At 38.2% G+C, this 11,268-nt stretch overlaps 3 non-coding genes across 3 annotated transcripts; 1 reads left to right on the top strand and 2 right to left on the bottom strand.

Moving 5' to 3' along the window:
* Positions 1–335: 335 nt before the first annotated feature.
* Positions 336–418, bottom strand: TRNAL-UAA. The gene has a single exon. It is a non-coding gene; the product is annotated as a tRNA-Leu (tRNA).
* Positions 419–5,150: 4,732 nt separating this feature from the next.
* Positions 5,151–5,224, top strand: TRNAT-AGU. Its single transcript has one exon. It is a non-coding gene; the product is annotated as a tRNA-Thr (tRNA).
* A 1,546-nt stretch (positions 5,225–6,770) lies between these two features.
* TRNAV-CAC lies at positions 6,771–6,843 on the bottom strand. Its single transcript has one exon. It is a non-coding gene; the product is annotated as a tRNA-Val (tRNA).
* Positions 6,844–11,268: the final 4,425 nt, after the last annotated feature.

Here is an 11,268-nt window from a genome sequence, read left to right as displayed (position 1 = left end):
ACTTCCTGAGGACTACAGAGAACTAGAGTTTTCTGTAAGCATTAAGGGCAAACGACCTCACAGCCTCAATTCCTCTTCGAACTGAAAGGTCTGGAGTATTAGGCACACCTGCCTCATTAGTCAGACCGCAGAGGTGGGTGGGTTTTCCTTACGTTGGCAATCTGATAGGGCTGTGATATAAAATTGTTCATACACTTCCTACAGACTGTTCACATAATTTTTTTTAGGTTTAGAAGACAAATAAACGGTAGTGTTTTCGCAAAGGGATGGAAAAGACACTCCTTATACGCTTACAAACATTGGTATTGGAAAGGAGTATAGAGTTGAAAACAACCTACCGAGAGTGGGGTTCGAACCCACGCGGGCACCAGCCCATTGGATCTTAAGTCCAACGCCTTAACCACTCGGCCATCTCGGTTGAATTAGCACGGGGTTAGGAAGTCATTTTCTTATTAGAACCAACACATCTGTGCTGAGTGTCAAGGAAATATCGAATTACTTCTGTTTTTATGAAGTTGCGTTAAAATATGAGGATTCTGATGAAAATACAACACGTTTTCTGTGCTTTCAGAAAGCACTTTTCTGGAGCTTCCTCACTCGATCACCCCTTATGTTCCAGAGAAATCTTTGCTTTTACTTGATTCAAAAAGAAAAACCAATGGGTTGGGGGAAGACGGAGTAGCAGAAAACACCGCATTAACACTACCTGCTACCTCTATTCATTAAAGTCGCTGTCTCGGTTTTTTCTCCAGAAATCACCGTTTTGCCTATGAATTCAAGCCTCCACTCCAGACACACTGAAGCATCAGGGGTGGAGCCCAAGGGACACTATGTTAAATGAGCTCGTCCTGGAGAAAACTTAGTGATTCTTAGTGGACACAAGCAGTTCAAATTTGCGATTTTGATTTTAAGGACAAAATGCTTTAACTGACAGTCCAATATGTCCACAAAAGGAATACACTGAGCTCAGTGTGGGCTACACAGACAGTAAGACACGTCCCAGAACTCCCAGACAAGTTCACAATTGTTACAATAGAGAATTCCAGTCCTTGAGGTGAGAATATTCTCTGGGAGACATCACAGTTGCAGATTCCAGAACCCCTCTTGCAGTGACCCGGATGAAAGAGATTTAGAGTGGATCCTAAGAATCTTAATTTTACCAAGCAACCCCAGGTGATTCTAACCTTAATTGCTTAACTACATCAGTTAAGGGTGCTAAAACCTGCTAGGGGAATTTAAAAGCCCATGAAAGCAGCTCCCAGGGGGGAAGTTTGAGGTCTGGAGGACACAGAGCTGAAATAAAATCCTGAGGCAGAGTTGGAGTATAATTAACTTAAATAACAATACTGAACACCTAGTGCGTGACATGCCCCTTTGTTATTATGGTAACCACGAGAAAGCACCACAATATGAGAGAGTTGAGCCATCTGTAGCAGACAAGCAAAGTCAGGCAGAGGACAACTCTCACCAGAATCTCATCAGTTGATGAAGTGGGAACCCAGCCCTTACTTGGGATGCTCAGGATTGACTGGGTCCACAGCCTTGTCTTCCTCTTTGCCTGATAGAGTAATGGACAAGGAATATCTGGGGGGAGGCCTTAGCTCTCTGGCTCTGGGTTCTGTCTCTGCCCAGATCACTGTTCCATTCCTAGAAGGAGTTATATGGCCTGAGAGATTCCTGCTTCTACCAAGCACTGAAGGAAATTCAGGTGTCTCAGTGCTAGGGCAAGAATTGGCTTTGGAATAAAGATGGAGGTGACTAGAAGGTTCCGTTAAAAGCGTATCAGAGAAAAAAATCCATCACACGTAGACAGAGACAAAAGTTTTCAGAATATTCTATTACTTTTCTTAACGTGAACTACACAGTAAAATCAATCAGCTGTGAAGTTTTAAAACATACGCTTATCTAGAGAGTTTAAATATCTACATGTGAAGTTTAAAAATGAAGTTATTGGAAGTATATTGAAGAAGAATATTCTTATGTTCCAGGAAGCAGAGAATTTTTAAAAATTCTCCCACAGCACAAACAATAAGGGAAAAAGAGACATTTGCTTACATTAAAATCAATATGTTAAATAAAGGACACAATAGAAATATAAAGAGATATGATAATGGGAGAATATATTTGGATTGTCCAAAAAATGGCAAGGGCTTAATATGTATTTTATAACAAGAGGCCATGAAAATCTGCAAGATCAGAAGAGTAAAATCAAAAGGACATGGGCAAAAGATAGGACAGGCAATTAGAGAAAAAAATATGTAAAGACTAACAAAGAATGTACAAAATCATTAATAATCACAGAAACAAAAAGTAAAAAGAGATTTTTTAAATTGCCATTGCACCAGCAAAATTTAAAAACTGAATAAAGTCAGTTATTGCAGCACTAGTGATGTAAGAACCCTCATGTCCTGCTGGTGGGAGTTTAAATTGATGAAGACATTCTGGAGAACTTATTCAGATTAAGGATATTCACATTTTATGATGAAGCTATTGTGTTCCTAGGTATAAATCTTCTTATTCACCCTATGCACTGCCTCAAAACTTACAAGTACAGAGAGTACCACGTGAGGAATTTAATTGCCGCATTATTCGTGGTCTTTTGAAATTGGAATAAAACTTGATTTCCATTATTGGACAGTGGATAGGTAAACTGTTGCAAATGCATACCATAGAATATTAAGCAATGTCAAAAGTAACAGTAGATGTACGTGCAGCAACATGGATAAAACTTAAAATTATAATACTATTGAAAAAGAACACTGAAAAGAAAGACATAGATTTCTGCTTCAGCCTGTGAAGGATTCACTGCCCTGAAAATTACTGGACATAAATATGTGAAATGGTTCTTTTCAGACATTTGCCTGCTGTCAGCGCAGGACTGTGACCCCCTGAGATAAGGGAAATAGGTGAGTCTTACAAATGTTTTAGCTTGTTGCCCAGGGTTTTTAGGCCTCAGCACAGTGAGGGGGAATTCAGACAGACTAAGGTAGTGTCAGTGAATTGAGGACACAAGGATAGGATTTCAGAAAGGCCAAAGCTGTTAGAATTTGTGGGACAAAATACTAAAGAGGAGAAAGCTGTGAAGAGAGAGCTCCAGAGGCTGGATGAGGGATCTTCCGGTATCTTTTGTGGAATATTGGTCTGTGCGTGGGTGGGGTTAAAACTCCATGAGGCCAAGGAAAGAACCACTGGAAAGGTGTAAGCTCATCAATTTGTGGCACTCGTAAAGGGCTAGGAATAGTCTGTGTTCTCATCTGCTATAGTGAAGATAATGTACACGGCACAGGTGGAACCTCACAAAGGTATAACCCTAGTATTGTAGCTAAATTAGCTAAGTAAGGCTGAAAGTTTAGAAGCAAGCCACAGATGGATCAAATAAATCCCAAGGAAGATGTAACTTGCACCTGAAAGAAAAGGGATTCTTGTAATGAGGTTGTATAAAGTTTAGAAACACTATTGCCTGCAATATCACAGAATGTAGAAACAAACCTATTAATTGAGTTATTTAGCTAAAGAGATTTCCAACAGAATCATGAAAGTGTTTCCTAGAATTTTCTTGCTATAAAATGTAAGATGAGAGAGATAAGTTAAAAGAAGAGCCACAACTTGCTGGGTTTGAAAGGAAAACTATTTATTATTCTCAGCTGCTCCAGATAGAAAATGATGCTTAATTTTGAGAGATGACTTTCAGGCAAAAATCAAATTCAGAGCACTGTCAAAAAATGTGATCTAAAGATGAAGACAAGGGAGTGATTATAAATCTTTCGTTAAGACCCCAAAATGACTTGAGGTACTAAACAGTAAAACAAACCCCTAAGTCATGTTAAAGATGTGCCTTACAGATCTTATTAATTAAACAATAGTTCTATAAGTCTTATGGTTTGGTACTACAGCACCTTTATGGGAGCCCAAGGTAACATAACAAGTGTTTATTTTCATGAGGTTTGTAAAAGTGGTTTTGTTTCAAAAGGGGTTGACAAACTTTTTCTTTAAAGGGCCAGAGAGTAAATGTTTTAGACTTTGTGGGTCATACAATCTGTACACATACAGTTGCAATTACACAAATATTATGTTGCAGGAAAGCAGCCACAGAAAATACTAAATGAATAAATGTGGCTGTGTTTCAATAAAACTTTATAAATACAGGTAGCAGGGCAGACTTGTCCCATGGGCCATGGTTTGCCAACTCCTGGCCTAAAGGAATAAAATCCAATAAGTTTCATGAGATCACAAGTATTTTCTATTTTTAAAATTGTAGTATTAAAAAAGGACTTTGGACCCCTGCCCCCTGCCCCAGACTACTATGGGAAGGAAGTAGACTAAGAAAAGTACTCAGTTGTAAGTAAGAAAAACTTCTTATTAAAAGGATGAATACTCAGAGTATGGAACTAGAGCTCAGAGGGTGGAGCCAAGAGCCCTGGATAATTATTCCCAGACATCGCTATTGAGTTCTAATTAAGGTACTAGAATTGTGTGATTCTAGAATTGCTACGGACCGTGCAACTCTACTGTTTATGTTTATGTTCTTTCAGAGTGCAGTGTGTATAGAGGTTATCTTATGCCTCCTCTTCCTGTGTGTTGAGAGACAGGTAACTTGTATCGTAAGTACACAGATGTTCAAATTAAGAATCTTATTTAAGAATCCCTAGCCAAGGAATTACACTCAAGGAGTCTCGTTTGTATCCTGGACGTCGATTGTACAGGAATCAGACTTGGAGAGGGTGAATAAATTTTGTATGTGGGAGATGCAGAATCATTGGGAGCCAAAAGTCAGAAGAAAATGTGGATAAAATCCAGGGCGTTTTCCTGACATCACTGACCTACTGAATGAACAAATAAAACGAGAGCTTATGAGAAGGCAGACTCACTGCTAGGCGTCAGATGTAATGATTCTCAAAACCAAGCAATGTCGTCCCCTGGCGGCCAGCTGGCAGTTTAGCGGTGTCCTTGACGTTTATAGTAGTTTCCTAAAGGAAGACGGTCTTCTCAGTACAGGCCCTGTTTCATTCTACAGAGAAAGCATTCTTCTCTGATTCTGACTGAAGCTCAGGTATATCTTCTTGTTAAATTCCAAAGAAATCGTTGAAATAAAGACAGGCTGAGGCATGAATTTTGTGAAATAATGTATTGCCTCCGCTTCACAGGCGAGAGGCCTCGTGGCTTAGTTGGTTAAAGCGCCTGTCTAGTAAACAGGAGATCCTGGGTTCGAATCCCAGCGAGGCCTGTTTTCCTCCTGGGTTAATCTTACTGTAGTCAAATAGGCAAATTCTTGTCACGGGTTAAAGACTAGCTAATGAAGCCTCAGACATAGCGACTCAGTGTCTGAGACACTTCGTAAAAGAAGTATAGTGATGAGAGCTAGAAATATTACTAACAATCCCCAGAAATACGTATAATATAATAAATACATTTCAATAAAAAAAGAAAAGTAGCTGCAAAACAAAATTGATATTGAATTAGGAACATCTATGTTGGACACCCATCATCTAGAGTTGGACTATAATTTTCTACGTTTAAACTCTTGTAGCTACTTTGTCCACACTTCCAAAGAAACTTAGTTTCACTTCACATTTTTGCTTTCAATACAATTCAAAAAGAAGGTGAGAAAAAAAAGATAACACGCATATTGTATAAATTGAGTGTGATGATTGTTCCTCCTTGCACGATTCTGAACTCTAGGACAACACTGAATATTTTGAAAAGTGGGGTAACATGATAACATCTTAAGAGAGGGTAAGAAGAATGATTAGTGATGAAACATACCCAAACAAAAAACAAAACCAAAAAAAAAATTAACGAGAGACTGGAGGCAAATGAGACCTAAAGTCTTGGATTATTTCTTCGAAAAGATTAAAATAAAAAGGTGGAAAAATGTATCAAACCCCACAGTAAAGTTTTTGTTTTAGCTTCTTTTTTTTTTCTTTTGATTTTCTAGGACATGTCTTTAAAATGTTACATTCTACAAAACTCCCCTCATCCGTAGTAATGTGCAACACAACATTCCTTGCCGTGGACTTGCTCTCAGCTTCTTGCTGCTCCTTGTAAGGAATGGTTAAATGAGTGCACCTGTTGTGAGCATTCTGGAGAGGAACGGATTGTATAATTTGTGGGCGCCCTGCAAAATGAAAATGCCCCTCGTTAAACATTATTAAGAGTTTCAAACCTGCAATAGCAGAGCATTAAATCAAGTGCCTGGCCTCGTGCGAATGCGTACGTCGCGTGTCCATGAAGTCAGCCTTGTTTGGGAGTGCAATTATTGGTCAAAGACTGTATTTTAAGGAACACCTTAACAAAGAATGAAATCTGAAGTGATGGTCAATAATATCAAGCACCACTAAAAAGCTTGGGAACTTAAAGGTACTATACAGGGAAATGTTACACTACAAAAAAAATAAATAAAAGAATTCTTAAAGTTTCGACTTTGTTAAAGAATCTGCTCTCCAACTGAAATTACGTTTCTTAATTATTCTTTTCTCACTCAACTCAAGTTATTCTTTTCTCAAACAACTCCTTCCAGGTTCCTTTAAATGTCACCTAGAGTGAGATGATAGATTCTCCTTTTAAGTTCTTCGGATGTCCACGTGGCTCTCTTCTCTAAGTGCGGTGTAGGAAGAGATTGGTTGTATTCCGTAGTACAAAATTACGCAATGGATACAATTGATATAATTAATTCTAACAGACAGGGTCGGAAAGGGGAAAAGGGTGTCAAGGCAGATCACGCGACATAAACTTCGGGTATCTGTCGATGGCAAGACTAACTAAATAAGTGCTGTTTCCGCCCGGTTTCGAACCGGGGACCTTTCGCGTGTGAGGCGAACGTGATAACCACTACACTACGGAAACCCCTCCGCTGTACAATACTGCTAGGCCCAGCTAAAATTTTCGTGTTCATCAGCGCTCGTTCCTAAAAATATTTGTATCGAGTTTTCTCTCTGTTCAGGTGTGCTAACTCAATTTTTTTCCCTCTTTTTTTTTGGGGGGGGGGGCGGCTGGCCAGTACAGGGATCCAAATCCTTGACCTTGGTGTTACAACACGCGCTCTAACCACCTGAGCTAACTGGGCAGCCCTACAATTTCATTTTTTAAAATTGATCCAAAACAAGCACCACGCCGAGCTTAGGAAATATCAAACCCCCCCAAATTGTTGAGTATTGAAGTTCTATGAGCCTTATACTAAAAACACGACCACAATAAGAAAAATCTCAACGCATGTTGGAGCTGACCAGACTTGACGTTTACTTCTTGACGCAATGGCAGAGGCACTGGAATTCGTTCTGCATCCTTCGGAATTCTTTCCCGCCCTCTCACCGAGCATCAACATCGTTGCAAAATTCTGCTGTTTACATTCAAACTACGAAAAATCCTTCCCCTCTGTTCTTTATGGGTCGCTAGCTCAGGCGCTGCATACCTGTCCTTCACTACCCCCCACACAGTTTACAGGCTCAACTCTTTCAATCTATTCTCCGCCGAGCTTGAAATTCAAAGCTTTATTTCTCTTCATAAAATTCCACGAACATAAACGTTTCTTCTTTTTTAATATACGCATTTATTTTTATAGACTTTTTTAAAAGAGCATTTTTAGATTCACAGCAAAATTGAGTGGAAGATACAGATTTCCCATACACCCACACATGCACAGCCTTCCCCGTCATCCACGTTCCCCATCAGAGTGGCACGTTCGTTACAACTGACTAACCTACGTTGACACATCATCGCCCACAGACATTACGGTTCACCATTGGTGTTGTACATTCTATGGATTTGGATAAATGTATAATGACATGTTTTTACCATTGTTTTATCATGCGGAGTAGTTTCACTGCCCTAAAAATCCTTGGTGCTCTGCCTGTATATCCAATCTTCCTCTCCCTCCAACACCTCGCCACACCTCATCTTTTCATTGTCTCTGTAGTTTTTACAGAATGTCATATAGTTAGAATCATATAGTATGTAGCCTTCAGACTGGCTTCTTTCACTTAGTAATATGCATTTAAGTTTCCTTCATGTCTTTTCATGGTTTGATAGCTCATTTATTTTCACCTCTGAATAATATCCCGTTGTCTGGATATATCACAGTTTATCCATTCACTTACTGAGGGAGATCTTGGTTTTCCAAGTTCTGGCAATTATGACCAAAGGTGCTACAAGCATCTGTGTGCAGGTTTTTGTATGGACATCATTTTTCAACTCTATAATTTTTCAACTCTTTTGGGTATATACCAAAGAATGTGGTTGGATTTTATGGGAGAATATGTTGTTTTGTGTGTAACTGTCAAACTGTCTTCCGCAGTGGCTGTACCATTTTTCATTCCACCAACAATGAATGAGAGATCCTATCAGTCCACATCATCAGCAGCACTTGGTGTTGTCAGTGTTCTGAATTTTGACCATCCTGATAGGTGTGTAGTTGTATGTCATTGTTTTAATTTACATTTTCCTGATGACCTATGACATGGAGCACCTTTTCATAAGCTTATTTACCATCTGTATGTCTCTTTGGTGAGGTATCTGTTAAGATTTTTGGCCCATTTTTTAAATTGGGTTGTTTGTGTACCTGCTGTTGAGTTTTCAGAGGTCTTTGATTATATTGAGTAACAGTGCATTATCTGATAGGTCTCTTTACAACATTTTCTCCCAGTCTGTGGTTTGTGTTTTCATTCTCTTGGTGTCACAGTATTTTTTATCTCTAGCATTTCTCTTTGGTTCTTCTCAGAATTTCCTTCTTTCAGCTGCTTTGCCCATCTGTTCTTGCATATTGTCTACTTTATCTTTTAAAGAGTCCTTATTATCTTAATCATAGTTGTTTTAAATTCGTGGTCTGATAATTCCAACATCCATGCCACATCTGAGTCTCATTTTGATGCTTTCTCTTTCTCTTCAAAACGGTGTTTTCGGCCTTTTCGTATGTTTTATTTCTTTCTTGATAGCTTGACATGATGTATAGGGTAAAAGGAATTGCCATAAATAGGCCTTTAGTAAAGTAGTGGTAAGGTGTGGGGTGGTGGGTCTTATGAGTAGATTTCAGTCTTTCATTGAGCTGGTGCCTCTGGACTGTGAATTTTGAATATGTTTCTCAGGTTTTTCTGCTTTATGTGGGACTGGATGACTAGAGCGGGCTGGAGTTGATTATTTCCCTTTCCCCAGGTTAGTTAGGTTCTGATAAAATCCCAGCAGGTTAGATTATCATTAACTAGTTTCTCCTGAGAGCAGACCTCATTAAGAACAGAATGCTCTGGCATATTTCACAATGATTACATTTCTCCTCCCCTGCCAGAGCACGAGGGGATTCTTCTCCCATATTCACTATGATGAACGTGGTGGAGCTCCTGGAGGTAAATTCACAAAAGTGTGGGGCCCAAATGACAGATGACTGGGTCCTGGAGAATTTTTCTCTCAGATTTGTCCAGGAGAAGCCTCCAGCAAGTGGTTAAATACAGTTCAGGTTCCCTTCTTAAGCACTGGTTCACATGGAGGATTCTGTTCTCTGGGTTTCTGCTCTGGTAAGTTGTGACTCTCTGTATTGCCCTGTCTGTCTCTCCAATTTGGGGGGGACAGCAGTTTGCCCTGTGACCTCATTTCCCTGACAACTCAATTTGTTCAGCTTTTTACTTCTTAAGACAGAGTAACCACTTTCGGCTTCTTACATGCCAGACCATATAATACATACACTTAAATCTATAATTTTTTCCTCCAAAAATTTTTTTAGTAGTTATCCACGAATTTTGATATGTTGTACTTCATTATTTTTAATTCAAACTATTTTCTAACCTCGCTTGTCATTTGTCTTTGATCCATGGGTTATTTAGGAGTGCAATGTTAATTTCCCAGCATTTGGAGACATTCTCATTTTCTTTTTGTTACTAATTTCTCTATATTGATTAGGGAACACTTGATGATATCAGTCCTTTAAAATTTAGAGAGATTTTTTTAATGGGCCACTTTTTGTGAATTTGGGTGAACTTATGAAGAGTGTGTATTCTGCAGTCATTGGGTATTGTGTCTTATACAAGTCTAATAGGTCAAGTTGTTTGGTCAAGAATATAGTTCAAATCTTTTATATCCTTACTGTATTGTTCATCTGCTTGTTCTATCTATTACTGAGGGACGTATGTTAAAATCTTGAGCTGTGAATGTGGATTTTTTTTACTTTTAGTTTAATCAGGTTTTCCTAAATTTTAATTTTGAAATAATTGTAGATTTATAGGAAGTTACAAAGGAAGTACTGAGAACTTTCCAGTACCCTTAACCCAGTTTCCCTCAATGGTTACATCTTATATAACAATAGTGTAATATCAAAACCAGAAATTTGACATTGATACAACTTGTGTGTATAGTTCTAGGTCCTTTTATCACATATGTAGATTCATGTAACTATCGTTGGGAACTAAATATAAAACAATCCTGTCACCTCAAAGATCTCTCTCTGGAGATCCATCACCACAACCACCTCCCTCTTCCCTTGACATTAACTAATTTGTTGTTAATTTCTATGATTTTTTTCATGTTGAGAATGTTATACACATATCATACAGTAGATGACCTTTCAAGACTGCCCTTTTTTTCCCCACTGGATGAATAAGGAAATAAATTTTTAAAAGATTGTCCTTTTTCACAGCCTAATGCTCTTGAAATCCTTGCAGTTTGTGATACCAATAGTTTCTGCCTTTTTACTGTTGAGTTGTATTCCATATATGGTTATACCACAGTTTTTCTTAACCATTCATCTATTGAGGGAGATTTGGGTGGTTTCCAGTGTTTTTCTATTACAAATAAAGTCACTATGAACAACTGTGTACAGATTTTTGTGTGGACATAAATTTTTATGTCATTTTTGAGTTATGTATTTTGAAACTGTTATTGGATGCATATATATTTAGTATTGTTATGGCTCTCTTTTATAAAATGTCTCTCTTCTATCACTATGAAATTCCTCTCTTTATTATTATGAAATGTCTCTATCTATGGTGATATTCCCTTCTCTCAAAGTCTACATTTTTTAATGTTAATACAGCCATGCCAACTTTTTTTAATGATGAGCCTTTGTGTTGTATATCTTTCTCTATCCCTTTTCTAGGCCATTTTCTTTAAATACCTACATGCATATATATTTTTATCCAGGGCATTTTTTTTATTGTGTTAAAATATACATAATACAAAACTTGCCATTGGCACCATTTTCAAGTATACATTTCAGTGGAATTAAGTACATTCACATTGTTGTGTAACTATCACCATTATCTACCTGCAGAACTTGTCCATCATCAAAAT

This window comes from Galeopterus variegatus, unplaced genomic scaffold (assembly GCF_000696425.1).
Source record: "Galeopterus variegatus unplaced genomic scaffold, G_variegatus-3.0.2 Scaffold2491, whole genome shotgun sequence".
Taxonomy (NCBI): domain Eukaryota; kingdom Metazoa; phylum Chordata; class Mammalia; order Dermoptera; family Cynocephalidae; genus Galeopterus; species Galeopterus variegatus.
Note: the sequence above shows the minus strand (reverse complement) of the source record. Positions and strands in the feature narration are given on the sequence as shown.